Raw genomic sequence first — 17934 nt, 5'->3', positions numbered from 1 at the left:
TATCTTGAAGTATTTGGCTCGTAACTGATAGAAAGTCAGATTCAGAGTACCAGAAAGATTTATGGGTTGATTGCATGATTTACCATTGACTTGAGAAATAGAAAGAAGGAATTAGGTAATTGCTTGATCGATTGAGTATAGATCTGTAATTTTTGTACTTTTTGTACTCGAGTTTTTATACAGATACTCAAACAATCTGAATTATTGCAATCAAGCTAAACTCGATTGGTTTGGAAAGATGAAAGCAACATTGATATTAGATCAAGCAATGAAAAATTCGATTAATCGTTTGAGGATGCCAGATATTCTAGAAATGGAATATCAGATTCTGAAAGAGGCATATGACAATAGATTTAATATTCATTCAGTTGTCTAAACATGTATGACTTACATGTAGTCATTACTTGGAAATCAGTATTAGTGAAAGAAATGAAAGCAGATACGACAGAATTGACATTACCAATACTAAAATTCCAGTAAAAAAAGCAGAAAAGAAGAACCCAAGTGGTTTCTGTAACATATTAGTTACATCAGAACTGAAAAGAATATCAACTTTTCGAAAGATTTGAGTTCGAATCTACTCAAATTGTCATGATTTTGCGATTTAGATTGTAGTAGATTTTGACAGATTCAAGAATATGTTGTATTAGATATGATACAAACATAAAGAGATACTGGTTATGAATTTAGCAAGATGATCAGATTACAGGAATTATTGAAATCTATTGTCGAGATAGAGACTTTAGATTTATTGTCTAGATTGTGGCATTGATTGTCAGATGTTCTGAGTGTTTGGTTGTATGAGATTTCATTATACAATCCTTCGATTAGTCGACTATCAGATGTGATTATCCAGATTTCCGAGGATATGCTCAGAACTATAGTACTAGATTCGGTACTAGTTGATTAATTATTTGCCACTTGATTACTATATTTCCTATTACAGCTATCTGATAGATATAGAGACAGTATTTTGATTTTTAGATGATAAAAAAAATAGAATTGTCTTTATATTGAAACGATATGTCAGAAGTATCAGCTATCAAACCAGATATGAGTCAAGAAAAGATAGAGAAGATTGCTTTGAACATAATAAGAACAGAGCAACATAGACATAGTTATCAAATGAGAAACATATATAGATTTGAAGCCTGAACAGAATGATCAGTAAAGAAGTTCTTTCCCGAGCATCATTAGGTTCAAAAAAATATTTCAAAAGTGAATCAATAATTGATCCATGTGAGTATTTGTTCTAGCTTATTGATTAATACTCAATCTAGAATTGTCAGATAGATGAATTGTTATCCATATGCATCGGCTGAGAATAGCAGCTAGAATATGTATGTGCATTTAATTCAGATAAAGCAGAAGCCGCTAAGATTTTAAGAGAAGCAGACTAACCGATGCAGAGTTAGATCACGAGAAAGAGCAACTTAGATATAAGTTGACTCAGTGATTATATGTTAATGAGAATAGATATGATTGCAGAAGCGACCAGAAAGAAGAATAAGATACTATAGAATAGAAGATATCAGAATAAATATCTAAAGCTCAGAGGATTGAAGTAAGTATTACTTCAGTCAGCTATACAGCCTACGAGATTCAGTAAGCAGATCGAATGCGATTTCGAGGACGAAATCATTCCTTAGAGGGGAGGAATTGTAAGGCCCGAAAATATTAAGTTATTAATGACGGGATTTAAGATTTAAATTTCGAATATGAGAAAATATGAATGTGAGAAATGTAAGATTTAGAGATTTAAATTGAGGGTCAAAAATATTTAATTTGAAGATTTTTCGGATTTTAAGATTTTAATATCCGGAATTCTTAAATTAAAAGATTAAAAATATTTGAATTGATATTTATGGAATTTAGGATGTAAATTCCAAGATCATAAATATCAAAGATTTAATTTGAGGATGAAATCCGATCAAGGACCAATTTGCAAATATTGAGAAGTTCAAGGACTAAAATGTGAAAAGATCCGAAATTATTTAATTTAATTCGAGAATATTTAATTTAAGAATATTTAGATTTTAGAATTAAATTCTACTATTCTTAAATTATTTAGGATTAAAATTGAATTAAATCGCTTGTCCGGGGATTGATTTGCAATTATGCAAAAGTGTAGGGGCCAAAGTGAAATTTCATTGGCAAGTGGATGACACATATGTGATATAGTGCATTGCACGTGTATACAATTCAGAATGGAATCAGAAAATCGAGAGCAAGGTTGGAAGAATTGGTCTGAAGCAAATTTCATATTTCAAGTCCCAATTAAATTCAATCCGCCCAGTAGAATTTACGATTGATCGTATATTTGCGATCACGGCTTCGAGTGCAACGTTTTGACGTAAGTTTTATGAAGTTCTACCATGTTTGAATTTTATGATGTTTTTAGAATTAAGATTTGATTTTATAACATGTTCTAGTATATACGACGATAGCATATCTAAGACGGATCGAGAAAAGATCGTCGTTTGGACATGTTTTTGAATTTATGAAGAATTTTGAGAAATCTGAATTTTCTTGATTGATATGTACGTGAATGTGCTGAAAATTTGATGAAGTTATAGTGTTAATGTGATGATGATATTGATGTTAATGTGTTCGGAATTTCGGTTTCGAACCGTTACGCCGTCGGTTTTGATTTTGGATTGAATAATCAAGTCTTATAGTGGTTTCAGATTTATGAGATCGAAATGATATTGAAAGTGGATATTGAAGTTTATATCAATGTATTTCAGATTTTAATTTCAAAATATCGAGTTCGAGTCGGCGAGCACGAGTTAGTTGAAATTGAATCAATGTTTGAATCAAGTAGAGTTTGAGCAATGTGGATGAGATTGAGCAGATTTTGAAGAGCAAAAGTTTGATAACTTGTTATTGATCAAGATTTGCACAAGTTCAAATATGTGAATCAGAATACAGGTATGATTCGACATTATCCTCGCAATGTAGAACAACTCGAGAACGTGGTGGTTTTCGAGTTTTCCTAAAATCACATACTTACTTGTTTAAGTGTTTTTATGTGATGTACTTCTTATTATTGCCTTGTATGAGGTTTGAATGGTATGTTCAAGATGTGTTAGCTTATTTAATGCATACAGATTATGTTGCATTCATCTTGAACACGACCTTGAATAGCACGGGGGGTAGAATGGCCTAAAGTGTAGATGACGTTTGGAGGGCTATAGTTGAGTGGCACGGATTGTAGATTTACTTCCAGAGCTAGATGACTCACTATAGTTGCACAAAATTCAGGGAAATTGAGATATTTAACGATACCTCGATTGGGTAAGTGGGTGGTCGATTAAAGATTTTATTTTACCGGGATCCCAAGAACTCCGATTTCTTGTTATCAGATTTGATAGCCTATTCCTTGACACATACATTGCATTTATGCATTAACCTAGATATTTCTATGGTTTAGATTATGTGTTTATAAATGCTAGCGTGTGATGATATGACATTCAAGATATGAATGTATTTATATGATTGATTTAATATTGTGGTAGATGAACAGATATGCTGTAAGAATTAAGATTCGATTATACTTCTATGATTTACATGTTCGTACATGCTTATGATTTAAGATTATTTTATCATATAGATTCCATATGCTTAGATCATTTTTATACATGTCTTTCATACTGAGATTTATTCTCACCGGAGTTATCCGGCTGTTTCTTTGTTTGTATGTGTGCATTGCATCAGGTTTGAGGCATGAGCGATTTAGAAGTGGCTTGGATAGCTCGAGATTGAGAAAGATTAGCATGTGGTGACTTCGGGCTAAGAATAGATTGCTGTCAAATGCATGTTAGAAGGTGTTGGTTTAGTTTGAGCATAGAAAACTTAGGATTGAGTTTATTGTATTGCACCTTAGAAACATGTATGCGATTATTGTTATGTCTAGATATGCATGTGTTTATGCTTGGGACATGTTGAGATTATGTATGCAATTGTTCAGATTTGAAATAGCCCTAGCAACTTTAATCTTTGTTGTAGCCTTTGGTAATTTTTGTAAATTTCTACACCGACCCTTCTTGGTAGAATGAGCATAACTGTTTACTGAAAACTCCGATTATGGTGCGGTCGGCGGCATTGTAAAGTTAAGACAAAGATCTACAACTGTAATGTTTAGAATTTTTCCAGATTCTGCCCAAAACTCATGCGCGGGTGCACATGGTTTCTAAAAAAAAAAATTTGGTTCTTTCTGCGACGTAATTTTGCGTCTCCAAATGTATAGTTTTGCGTCGCCAAATGTTCTGGTTAATTTTATTCATATTGAATTATTATTATCTAATTAATTATTCTTATTCATTAAATGCCCCTTAAGATAAGATTAGCACCCGAGATCACCACAACATCTATCGGAAGTGAGCATATGGTATGCAAAATTCAGAGATCTATTTATGGTATCAAGCATGCATCTAGGAGCTGGAACCTCAGATTTGACGTTATATTCAAAGATTTTGGTTTTACTAAGAATCCCTAGGGTCCTTTTGTGTATTAGAAGGTAAGTGGGATTGCTGTAACATTCCTGGTACTTTATGTTGATGACATTCTACTCATTGCGAATGATGTATAAATTTTGTAGTCAACTAAAGTATGGTTAGCGAGTAAGTTCTCGATGTAAGACTTGGTTGAAGCATATTTTGTATTGGGAATATGGATTTATTGGGATAGATATAAAAGATTGTTTGTTCTCACCCAGTCTACATACATTGATAACATCGTGAAGAGGTTCTCGATAGAAGATTCCAAGAGAGAAAATCTACTAATGTGTCATGGCGTGTCCCTATCCAAGTCCACGTCTCCCAAGACTGATGCAGAGATAGTGACGATGACACACATTTCATATGCATCTGCTATTGGTATTATCATGTATGCGATGATATCTTTACATCTTAATGTGGCATTTTCATTGAGTGTTGCAAGTAGATATCAATCGAACCCTGGTCTTCCACACTGGAAATCTGTGAAAGACATCCTCAAGTACTTGAGAAGGACTAAAAATGTGTTCTTGATCTATGGGGTGGAGAACTAAAATTAGAAGGCTATACCGATTCTAGCTTCCAAAGCGATATTGATGATTCGAAGTCAACCTCTGAGTTTGTATTCATGCTCACTAGTAGAATTTTTGCATATTACTTTGCTATTTTTTACTTCGGCGATCACTATTGCCGAAGTAATACATTGTAATTTACTGCGGTTATAAAATCAACGAAGTAAAACGTAATTTAGACTTCATCAATTAAAAAAACGGGCTTCACTTAAATTTAAGTGACTTTTTACTTCATTAAATTATATTTGGTGAAGTAGAAAGGTAAAAATAAATTTTTTTTATTTATATGTCCTGAAGTAATAGGTCTCTTTTCTCTATTAAGACTGATGAACTTCGTCTCCCCTCTTTCTCTACATCTCCTTGGCTTTCTGTCAATCTTTATTTTATTTTCTCGATGCTTCCAGTTTTTAGCTGATGACGCCAGATAGTCCAGCGTTAATGGGCGGCTGGCCGCTGATGTCCGATTTTGTTGAATACTTGCTTTTCCCCCTCGCGATTAGGGCACCAGTTGGAGATTCAGTGCCTATCGACTCCGGGGATTTAGATTCTATCAACATGTTCATGAAATCTCGGGTATTGGTATTTCTCTGCACGATTTAGTTTATGCAATCTTAGATTAGCTTCATCGAGTATTGGTATTTCTCTAGTTTAATTGCTCTCTCTCTCTCTCTCTTGTTTAGATCTGTGTTATCTTGTTGTCTGAATTGTGTTTTTGCTTTGTGATTCGTTATCACATTTTTAGATTGAATGTTGACAGATCTAGGGCGTACAATGTGTGAATTTCATGTTTTTTTCCTTATTTGCCTCATTTTTATTATGTTAATGAGTATTGCTCGTGAACGTTTTCTTTTTTTGTTTAGATTCTTTATTCTATGCCGCGTAGCTGATGAATCTTATATTGTTTTGTTTTTCCTTGTGTGATTTCCACATATTATTCTTATAGAAATTGGGTAATGTAAATATTGAAATAGTTGATGCCCCGCTAGCCAATTTGTGGCTAAGGGCTTTGAGAGTCTCTTATTGTAAACAATCTTTGTTTAATATAATTTACATTCATTAATGTCATTTTCTTTATCTTTCTTCATAATGTTATATTGTGATATACTATTGTTGTTTTGATAAAGACCTTGAATATACTATAGTGTAAGTAAGATGAGATAGTGAATAAAGAGAGATCACTATCATGAAACACATCTTATAGTCACTGTATATTCTAAACAGTTCCTAGTCAATTGAGCCTTCCGCAAATAAGGATAAGGATCGCTCGAGATCGAGACTAGCATTTGTGATGCGAGGTACCACGTTTCATTGGAATGGAACATAGAGATGTTCAAAGCATGCAAATGGATATTCATATGATGAATGATAGAACTACCCTATTCGAACTTTCCAAGTGGTTATTATTAATTGAGTGGATAAGTCTGCGGTTTTGGTTGTACACCATTAGTCCTTATTACTTGAAACATCATGGAGACTCTCTATGCTAGTACTGTACTTTGACTCGTTTACCGACTCTATTGGGGTCATCAGGTGTCGGGATTGGGTACAGTTACGACACATATAGGAGTCGATGCTTTGTTGTCAAGGATTCACCACACGCTTGTGAGTGTGGATATCCTATGCGATATGAGGAGATATTAGTGTGACAAATCTCTGGCCAGAGTACTCGATGTGATTTAGGTTACTTGGTTTCCTAGTAGCATATGCGATGTCACTATTTGATCTTCAAGATGCATTGCATAATTATCGAATCTCGAATGACTCTCGATGTACCAATGGTTGTTGATTCGATCGGGATATTTGGATGAAGGGACCGTACTGTAAGCTAACCAAAACCTACTGGTTCTTGCAGGCACTATCAGTGATACCTAGGAAATCATGGGGCGATGTTGCCAGGCGCTCTTACCATGATTCGATGGGTAAGTCGGAAATTGTTGTTCTGAGTCACAAGGAGTTGTGAGCCCATGGCTAGCTGTATCCCTGAACCATTGAGGGTCAAACAAGTAATGGATTACTAATCCCCATTGAGATAGTTAAATTTAAAGAGTTAAATTTAATGAAAGAGAAGTTGGACTTCTTAACTAAAGGGAGTGGAATTTCCTAAAATGACATAGGGATGAGCATTTTTGGAAATCACTGAATTCGGATTCAGAAAAATTATCTTGAGTTTAAAAGGTGCAGAAATGATTTTTGTGCACATTGGTGAAATCAGTTTATCAATCGGAGTCATGATGAATTTTATATTAATTTCTATAATAACAGGTTTGGCTTGTTGGGCTTAAGTTATGGATTATGGGCCCTAAGGAGTTAGTGTCCTAATAAAGATATAACTTAATCCAGTCAAGAAATTATATATATATATATATATAAGTGTAATTTTCGAAAATAACATTCATTCCAACCTTGAGTTTTCGAAAATCACACAAAATTAAAAGAGGGTTTTTTTCGAAAATCCTCTCTCCCTTTTTGAGAAAATTCAGTCTGTGATTTTTCTGAAAATTACATTCTAAATTTACAGATCAAATTTGTTTAATCTCTACGATAAACATCTGATTGATTTCTAGTGAAATCAATCAGAGAGTTTCAGTTTTCTGTTCGTGGACCTAATTCCGGAGATTGATCAAGTAGTCATCAGTTCCTGGGATTTACAACAAGAGCAGATTTAATCTGTTGGAGTCCATAATCAAGTCATAGCTTGAAGAGGTAAAATATTTAATTGTCATTATTATTTTACTTGCATAATTTAATCGTTAGGATTTGATACCCATGATATGAAATCGTTCCATATAAAAAAAATTTAAACTTCCGCTACACCGGGTATCAGATCTATGATCTGAAAACGTGTTCCAACAGATATAAGCATTTATAGCTCTTTATTTTCTTGTTTATAGATTATAGATATAGATTAATTTCAGTTTTTATATGTTTCAGATTTTGCTTTTAATCAATTTCAAACTAGGCGATTACGAAGAGGACATGAAACAAGTTTGCTTCTGATGGTTACTGATGATTTTTAAGCTCCAATCAATGGATCTTATTTGGTTAACTCTTTTGCAGATGAAAGGCTTGACAAAAGAAGAGTTTGTTCACATTCTTCGCCGCCGAAGCAATGGGTTCTGTCGAGGGAGCTCAAAGTACAAAGGTGTAACCCTTCACAAATGTGGTTGCTGGGAGGCACGAATGGGCAGTGATTGATCTCGGATAGGTTCTGAAGCTCAAAGTTTAGGATAGTTAATTCAAGTGGCGAAGGATACCCATTTATATGCAAAATTTAAAATGGTTTGTTGCAGATATATATATCTTGGGTTATTCGACAGCGAAGTCGAAGCTGCAAGGTTGTTGTGATCATGATTCATACCATTTGAGACTTAGTATATAGTAGGACCAATTTATTTGATTGATCTCATCCAACAATCCTCCATCTTATTTTCTCTTCCAGGGATTATGATAAAGCAGCCATCAAATGTAATGGCACTGAAGCGGTAACCAACTTTGAGCTGAGTATCAATGAGACAGACAGAAACAACAGTCACAATGATGCAGGTATGAGTATAAACTTTACACATTGTTTTGCTAATTTCATACTTACTCTACTTGCTTTTCCATTGTTTATATCGCGTGAACATGAACATAAAAAAAACTCACTGTAAAAGGATTTGCTGCTGATGTTTTTAGGTATCGACAATAATCTTGATCTCAATCTTGGAATGTCTTTGGCCTCAAATGGTCCGTATGGGGATGAAATCAAAAGGAAGTTGGACTTTCCTTGCACTGGGACAAGGGTAAAAACGGTTTGACCTTTGATATATTGTTTGAAGAGTGATGTTATTTTTTTTGTATATTTGCACTCAACAAATATTATAGTTCGCACTCAGGGTGATAATGGCAAAAAAGTGTACAAACGCATGAAAATAGTTCTAGTCCATTTTAGTGTGTTGAGGAAGCTCATCGCCCTGTTGATTGTGGAACTGTCGCCAAGTGGATATTGAAGAACACCACCGAGTCTGAAAATATGAACTGGTATATTTTGCAATACTAGTTAATTGTAAATCATTCATGTCAAAATTAATTCCATTATATGTTGTTTCCATGACTTTGCAACATTGTTTTTTCACAGAACGTGGCAATTTCTGATTGCTTTTAAATGGTATTATAAATTTTTGACAATTTGGTATCAAAATTTAAGTGAATTCTATGTTATGGGGGAAAATTTATCGTCGGATTGGAATCATATATATAATTACCTGTACCCCATTGTTGGTAACCGTTTCTCCAACATCAAGAAGGGTCATAATTGAATTATTTAGGCTGCGTTTTTTGAAATTTTGATTGAAACAATATAAACTTCTGCAGCCTCATCTCTCCATATATATTTTGTGGTCATTTTCTATATAACATTCAATAACAAGTTTTAGGCGTAATAAATTCTTCAAGCTTAAATTATCCCAACAAGATACTAAGTGGGGGGACCTGAATCCTAGGACACAACTTTCTACACATATTATTCGTTCAAAACAGTTCCAAATCAATTTAGAATGATCTTGTTTGGTTTGTTTATTTTAAAATGTATTATTTAAGATCTTTAAATTAAGAACATAATGTTTCTATGGTTTTTTTGCTTGTTTATTTCATTTTTTAAAATCATTTTTAGGGTCATGGAGCTGGTTTTTATTTTTGGAGTTAAAAGGGGTTGCGAGGTTTCAGAATGGCTGATGATTTGGGATGATTGATGCGGACTTTATATAATAAAGCACACCTATTGAATGAAGAGTGTAAAAGAAATGAAAATGACTTTAATTCCATTATATGTTCTACAGTTTTAGTAAGTTCTTGATTGCAGATTAACTTTCACTCTATTACATGTTGGATTTAAGAAATCAATAAGTTTGCAGTGATTTTTTTTTCTGCCTACTCAATGATGTGAAATCTCAAAAGATATAAGCTTCTACTAATACTTTGTTTTCGTCTGTTTTCTTCCATGTATTCTGGAGTCTGCAGAAAGTTCTTGATATTTCAGGTCATTTGTTGTGTTTCACTTGCAGACTCTGCCTAGGTGCATGGTCTGAACACGGTGAAAGAACTGGTGGATTTTATTAATTCAAGGAGTGGTGAGTTTATAAATTGGTTACTTCCTCATGTGTTTCTAACAGTTTTTTCTTCATTTCATGTCTCTATTAAATTGATTTACCTGAGCATAAGTAGTATGAAAGTTGCAACTTTTTTCATTTAAGTTAATGGTGTCCTATATATCTAAATTAAGATAGTGCAAGCCACATTATAAGCACGTATCATCTTATGTATCAAGCCTGCAGTCTCATAGATGTTTTACATTCAAGTGATCACCAAGAAAACAATAGATGTTTACTTTTTTCCTGAAGATGATAACGTTCATATTGACATTGAGCCTTTTTTTTTTTTTTTTACATTTCAGTTTGCAGGATCCATCAAGAACCACTATCACAACCAAGATCAATTTGATGAAGTTAGAAGTGAATGGAGTGAATTCATCTACTCCTATGTAGGTGCCTAAATGCGTCATGCACGTTGGGATAATACTTTTTTTGTCTATGTGTATACAATTTTATTTTTGTGGAAATACTTGTGGATACTAAATATTTTTGGGTTATTTTGGTGGATATACTTGTGGATTTATGGATGTTTGTTGTTTTGGGATGAATAATTTATTAATCTTATTATTCTATTTTAAGTTTCAAAAATATATTTATATTGTGGCATTAAATTTTAATGTAGTGAAACATATGTTTTTACTTCACTAAAATTAAATGGTGAAGTTAAATAAATAATTTACTTCACCATAAATCCGTAGCAACGAAGTCGTTCTAAGTATTTACTTCATCAGTCAATGTAAATGCTGAAGTCATATGTTCTATTACTTTGGCAATTTCACTAATCGACGAAGTACAATCATATCTTTTACTTCGGGAATTTATTAAATTAACAAAGTAAAAAACTTTATTTTACTTCGTTAATTAATAAAATTGCCAAAGTAAAAGGTATGCTTTTACTTCGGCAACGGTCCAATCCTGAACCGGTTTTGGCTCCATGAACCGACCAAAGACTTCGGTAATTTTAGGGCTACGACTTCGGTTATAACGCGAAGTAAAATAGTACCCTATTACTTCACGTGGCACTACTTTGGTAATTATCTACCTATGACTTCGATTAATAGCCGAAGTCTTTTGCGACTTTTTTACTTGTGGCTCAATGGTGTTTTTGTCTTTTGGAAGAGTTTCAAGTAAGACATCAATACATATTCCACCACTAAGGTCGAATATATTGCTGCATCAGATGGAGCAAAAAAAGCGTGTTTGGATGAGGAATTTCGTCCAAGAGTTGGGCTTTATTCCTAATGGATTTGCTCCAGGTCTCATAAAATATCCAAACGTATACTGAGAAAATACCACATCATCCGGGAGATTGTGGAAAGAGGAGAGGTCTCATTAGACAGAGTCGCCTCCGCAGATAATGTTACTGATCCACAAGCTAAGCCTTTACCAGGACCATTATTCGAAAAGAATCGCGAATCAATGGGTTTGAAGCATATAGGTAGTTGGCTCTAGTGCAAGGGGGAGTTTGTTAGAGTAGGCGCCCGTCGAGCCAAGTGTTGGCCGATGGTCCTTGAGAAAACTCTTGTATGACAATTTTTATTTTAATAATATTTGACATTATTTAATTTGGCACACCTTTATCTATATACCCATGCTAGTTGAATAGATAAAGTCCTTGAATATACAAATAGTAGAAAGAATATGAGAAGTTCATGTGATGACTATCATGAAACTCATATTTGGAATACTATATATTCTAAAATTTTCTTAGTCGATTCAGCCGCCAGAAAGAAGGATAAAGGCCGCTCGAGCTTGAGACTAGTATTTGCGATTTGAGTACCACGTTTCATTGGTAGGGGACATGGTGATGTCCAAGCATGAAAATAGGTGCTCCTTGTAGAAGGCACTGAACAACCCTCTCAAAAGGACTTTTCAAATGGTTCTCACGTATCCAGTGTAAAAGTCCAGGTTTATTGTTTTACACCATTAGTCCTTATGACCTGGGACAACATGGAGACTCTATATGCTAGAGCTTCACTTTGACTTGTTTACCGACTCAACTGGGGTCATCAGGTGGCAACGTTGGATGTTGTGTCGAAACATATAGGAGTCGATGCATTGTAGTCGGGGATTCACCGCTTACCTACGGGTATGGATATCCTATGTGTTCTCATGCATATGTAGCTTGAAATATCTGATCAGATTAGGTGGTAATTAAAAAGGGTTTCTTGAATTACACCTTCGATGCAACTACGGCATGACACATAGATATTGATTCATTGACAACTCTCGATAAACCAATGGTTGTCGAATCGGTCGGGATATATGAGTTGAAGGGACCGTACTGTACGCTAACCATAATTGATTGGTTCTTGCATTTACTGTCATTTGATACCTAGAGAGTCATGTAAGTGATGATGCTAGACGTTTAACATGACTGGTTGGGTACTATCAGACTTGAGTTTCTGACGTTCTTATTATCAAGGAGTTGATAAATAAGAATAGAGCAATATCGGGTATGCTCATATAAGGGACTTGTTAATCCCGAATCATATAGAGATGTGAACCCACTGCTAGTTGTATCAATGAACCATTGAGGGTCACACAAGTACTAGCTTTCTAGATCCCATTGAGATTAGAAATAGTTCAATGTATTGAACAACTTATAAAAGAGTTTATAATTAAAATAAATTAGAAGTTTGACTTCTAATGGAGAATAAAGGGGAAAGTAATTTTTAATTTGTGAATGTGTTCCAAGATTAAAAGTTTACTTGAATAAATAATTAGTTTTTGAAAATAGTGATTTTCAAAACTATTATTATGAACTTAATTAAATTATTCAAAATTTGAATTAATTAAACACTAGTGGATCTTGTAGAGTCCAAATAATTAAATTAATTCAAGTGTTGGATTAATTAAACAGTATTGAGTCTAGTAGAGCTAAAAATAAAGTAGTGTTGAATAATTATTTTACTAGTGGGCTTGAATGAGTTTAAGTTGGATTTAATTAATTGATTAAACTTAAATGGGTTTGAGTTTAATAATTAATTAAATATTAAGTTCAAGTGCCATATATATATATATATTATATTTGTGAGAAAATATGAAGGGTTAAAAGATTGGATATAATTTTTCATGCATGCCTTTCATTTTTTCATGCATGAATAATTATATTTGACCATGACAATTAAATAATATATATTCCTCCACTGATTAAATATATGGCCGTCCACTTTATTCCATAATTCTCCAAGTTTTGTCTTTTCATTTTGGGAGAAAAAGGCAAAAAAAATCTCAATGAAAAAATGCTCTAAATATTCTATTGCATATTTAAGGTGGATCTAGTTTGACTAGTTGCGGACCTAATTCGAATAGGAGCTGTTTTTTGAACAAGGTGTGTTCTTGAACTTTTGAACCCATTTGAGCAAGGTGTGCTCTTGGAAGTCGCTGGTGGATCTAGTTTGACTAGTCGCGGATCTAATTATTAAATTCTGACTATAATTTCTTGGTGATTTTCAGGTACCTTCTGTTGTGCATGAATAGCATTCGATCTCGAGAATTATTACCACTTGATTTAGAGATCGAACAAACGCTTAGCAGGATCCGAAAAGCCAAGAAATCTATCAATCTTGAATTAAAGTCAGAATTTGAATCAAAAGTAGAGATAGTGGACAACCGTACTGTTTGGAATTTTATTAGGCCGCCAGTTGAAGGTTATGGATCTAGCATAGTTCGCCCAGCTGTTGAGGCGAACAATTTTGAGCTGAAACCCTCTACTATTCAGTTGATCCAACTTCAAGCAATATTTGGAGGTACATCCGTGGAAAACCCCTACGCTCATCAGGAGAGTTTTCTGTCGATCTGTGACACGTTCAAAGTTAATGGGGTAATATCTGATGCAGTGCGACTGTGGTTATTCTCATTCTCCCTTCAAGGCGAAGTTGTTGAGTGGCTAGATGATTTGCCTACTGGTTCAATCAATACATGGGACCAACTTGTTAAGACTTTTCTGAAAAAGTATTTTCCTCCCACGAAGATGGCATAACTATTTTCTGACATCATCTCATTCAGGCAGAAGGAATCTGAATCTCTACATGCGGCTTGGACCTGATTCAAAAAGATGTTGAGGATGTGTCATCAACATAATCTTACTCAAAGCCAGCAGACTCAGACCTTCTACAATGGAACGGATCAATCTGTTTTATCCATGTTGGATGCTGCTGCTAACGGATTCCTATTCAGGAAGACACCGGCAGAAGCATGGGAAATCATTGTAAATATGGCTGAAAGCAACATTGGATGGCCAGATGTTAAGAAGGAGAAAAAGGCTAGAGTACTAGAAGTAGATGCACTGACAGCACTGAATGCAAAAATTGATGCTCTTACTCATCAGATGGTAGTTATGCAGACAACTTCAGCCAAACAAGTGCAAGCTTAAAAGCTCGAGGAACAATACTTACAATCCTGGCTGGATGAACCATCCAAACTTCTCATGGAAAGCTGCAAATCCTACAGCCAACACATAAAAGCCGGTCAAGAAGAAGCCTTTCTTTGAATAAATCATGATGAAATATGTAGCTGGTACTGAGACTCGTCTACAGAATCAAGAGGCAATGTTGCAGAAGTTAGAAACACAGATGAGCCAGATAGAAACACAGCTGTCAACTAGGCCAGCAGGATCGTTGCCTAGCAATACTTATAGGAATCCCAAGGATGTCAATGCTATTCTGGCGGTGACTAGATCACAAGCAGAGACTGCAGAAACGAATACTGAGGATGAGGAAGTAAGTGAGCTAATCAAGGAAAAAGGGTTGGAGGAAGCGCCAAAGCAGTCAGACTCGACGCCTGCGGGCAAGAAAGGTAAGTCCTCTAACCCAATTATTAATTAGAATACTGATTTGAGTAAACTTTCCTTCCCCCAAAGAGAAAAGCAACTGCAATTGGATAATCAATTTGCAAAATTCTTAGAGATTTTCAAAAATCTTCATATTAATATTTCCTTTGCAGATGCTTTGGCTCAAATGCCCAGTTATGCAAAAAATTTTAAAGAGATTTTGTCTAACAAAAGAAAATTGGTGGATTTTGAAACTGTGAAGTTATCGGAGAAATGCTCTGCTATTTTACAAAATAAACTCCCTCCGAAACTTAAGGATCCCGGTAGCTTTTCAGTTCCATGCACTATTGGAAAATCATTTTTTAACAAGGATTTATGTGATTTAGGTGCATGTATTAATCTTATGCCCTATTCATGTTTTGAAAAGCTAGGAATAGGTGAAGTTAAGACAACTACTATATCCCTGCAATTTGCTGACAAATCTATAAAATATCCAAGGGGGATTGTAGAGGATGTGTTAGTAAAGGTTGATAAGTTCATATTTCCAGTGGACTTTGTAGAAACCCGTATCCAAAATTAATGATTAATAGGTAATTAATCAAGTGATCATGTTTAAATTTAACAAAACATGATTAAAGAAATTCCAAATGGATTAACGGAGTCCGAAAATAGATCCAGGACACTCGAAAATTGTGGGCATGGCTCGGGAGGTTCGGTCGCTCCGAAGAGGAGTTCGGAGGATCCGAAGAGGATCGGAGGCTCCGTCGGTGAGATCGGAGGACCCGAACAGGGTTAGGGCTTACGTCATCAAATACGTTAGCAAGGTGACGTCATGGCTGACTTCATTGATGGGACTTCGAAGGACCTGAAGTTAGGATCAGACGATCCGATCGTGTTCGGAGGCTCCGAAGTCATGATCGGAGGATCCAAACCAGTTCGAAGTGCTCGAAGCCAAGTTCGGACGGCCCGAACGCCGTCTATAAATATGAGGGCCGAGAATTCATTTTCTCACACCAATTTCCTCTCTTCTCTCTTGATTCCTAAGCCTTCTAACTCAGATCTAGGGAGATCTAGGCGCCCTACGGGAAATCCGGAAGTGGCATAGCGATCTAGACGTCGTAGCGGAGCTGTGGACTGGTTTGAGACTATTGACAGCAAAGGGCTAACGACGGACGCAGGTATAGCTTTTGAATCTTAAAAATATTTAGGAGTATGCATTAGCTTAGTTAAGGCTTTTAGAGCTTTATTGTTGATTCATGTATATTTGCATTGTAGTAGCAGTAGACTGGACTAGTAGGCTTGGAGTATAGGCCAGGGGAGCTAGGTTTTGACCAGCAGTGTTAGAGGTACGAAAGTACTGACCGAGATAGCCGGCATGATATATTTGCATGTATGTTGCATGAGTATGTGCTATATGTCTTATCATGTTTTAGCATGTTTTACCGCATTAGCACATGCATGATTTTACGTGTGACTGCATCCTGAGAGATGTGAGTCAAGTTAGACGTTATGACAACTATAGTAGGGGGCATTGGCAGGCGATTTACTGCAATGACCGACTTAACTCTATATAGTTGCTTCAGAGTCTAGAGGATTGGAATATGCACTATCCACCTCGAAGGGAGAGTCGGTGTGATTTGTGCGATATTTTATCTTCGGGATCCCAATAAGAGGAAGAGAATAACCGGAGTACCTTTAGATTATCCAGACTTGATAATCCCGGATTTTAAAGTCATGCATATCCTTTTAATTATGCATTTGAATGGATTTCGTATGTATATCTTGAGTTGTTATATTATGTGGAAGTTGATGCATATCATGTTGTGATATGTTTATGTGAGATTGCATTTTAGTCTCTTTTACTCGGAGTTTTATTCTCAACGGATTATCCGGCTGTTGTCTTGTCTTTGTATGTGTGCTTGGCAACAGGTGAGGCAGGATCTAGTCAGAGATCGCATGGATAGGTGGTCGAGTTGATAGAGTGTGGTCTTGGTGTTTTAGAAGTCGAATTGTAATTCAAACTCAATTTGTATTTTGGATTCTAAACATAGATTGAAAGCATGTTCTATTAGTTGGATTAGATGAACTATCTTGTGTTGTAATATGCAAGTTGAATGTGTTGATGCATGTTTTATTTTGAAGTATTGAATGGCTTGAATGGAGTTGGTTAGCCTTAATTTCTATTATGTTGTTTTTTGGGCAGAGGGCGCGCTCGATCCCACGAGTTCGTAGGATCGAGCGCGGCCTGTTCTTTGTTGAGGCAGAAACCTTGCGTTTTTTAGTGCGCTCGATCCTATGAGTTCATAGGATCGAGCGCAACCCTTGAATTTCTCGGGCAGCACCTAGAGCATTTGTGGTGCGCTCGATCCTACGAACTCGTAGGATCGAGCGCGGCACTATTCACCCGAAAAAAAAAAATTTCCTTTGCTTCTAATCTTGGATCTTATATGTATAATTATTGTTTGTCCCGAGATTAGATGATTAGAACCGAGGTCTCACATTAAGTGGTATCAGAGTGATAAGTTTCTTGGACTGAATTAGAGTGAGCGGGGTAGATCGAGTCCGCATGACATGAATTCTCGCATGTGATTGAGTTATTTCATTGTTGATTAAATACCATACAAGCATGCTTTATTAATTGAGAATTATTTCAATTACATGATTATATGAATTAAATTTCTAAAGCATGAATTACTTGAGATATCAATTGTTGGAATTCCTGGATCGAATTTGAATCTCCTCGAGAAGGTTGGATTAATCGAGAAAGAGGAATGATTGGACACCGAATTATTTGAATTGAATTATTGTGTCCTAACTCCTTTTGTGACGCCTAAAATCCATTTTACTAAATCTCATGCATTAAATTTAATAAATATTAGGATTATTATTTTTATGTTTAATTGATTTAAATTCTTTATCTGAATTATGTGCTATTAAAATATTTTATTATTTATTCAAATGAT

At 35.2% G+C, this 17934-nt stretch overlaps 1 long non-coding RNA gene across 1 annotated transcript; it reads left to right on the top strand.

Moving 5' to 3' along the window:
* Positions 1–5495: 5495 nt before the first annotated feature.
* LOC140874696 (uncharacterized) lies at positions 5496–10615 on the top strand. Its single transcript, XR_012148202.1, has 3 exons — positions 5496–5641; positions 10067–10176; positions 10500–10615. It is a non-coding gene; the product is annotated as an uncharacterized lncRNA (long non-coding RNA).
* The last annotated feature ends 7319 nt before the right edge of the window (positions 10616–17934 follow it).

This window comes from Henckelia pumila, chromosome 1 (genome assembly GCF_033568475.1).
Source record: "Henckelia pumila isolate YLH828 chromosome 1, ASM3356847v2, whole genome shotgun sequence".
In the NCBI taxonomy this organism is placed as follows: Eukaryota; Viridiplantae; Streptophyta; class Magnoliopsida; order Lamiales; family Gesneriaceae; genus Henckelia; species Henckelia pumila.
This window is presented reverse-complemented; position numbering and strand designations above follow the sequence as displayed.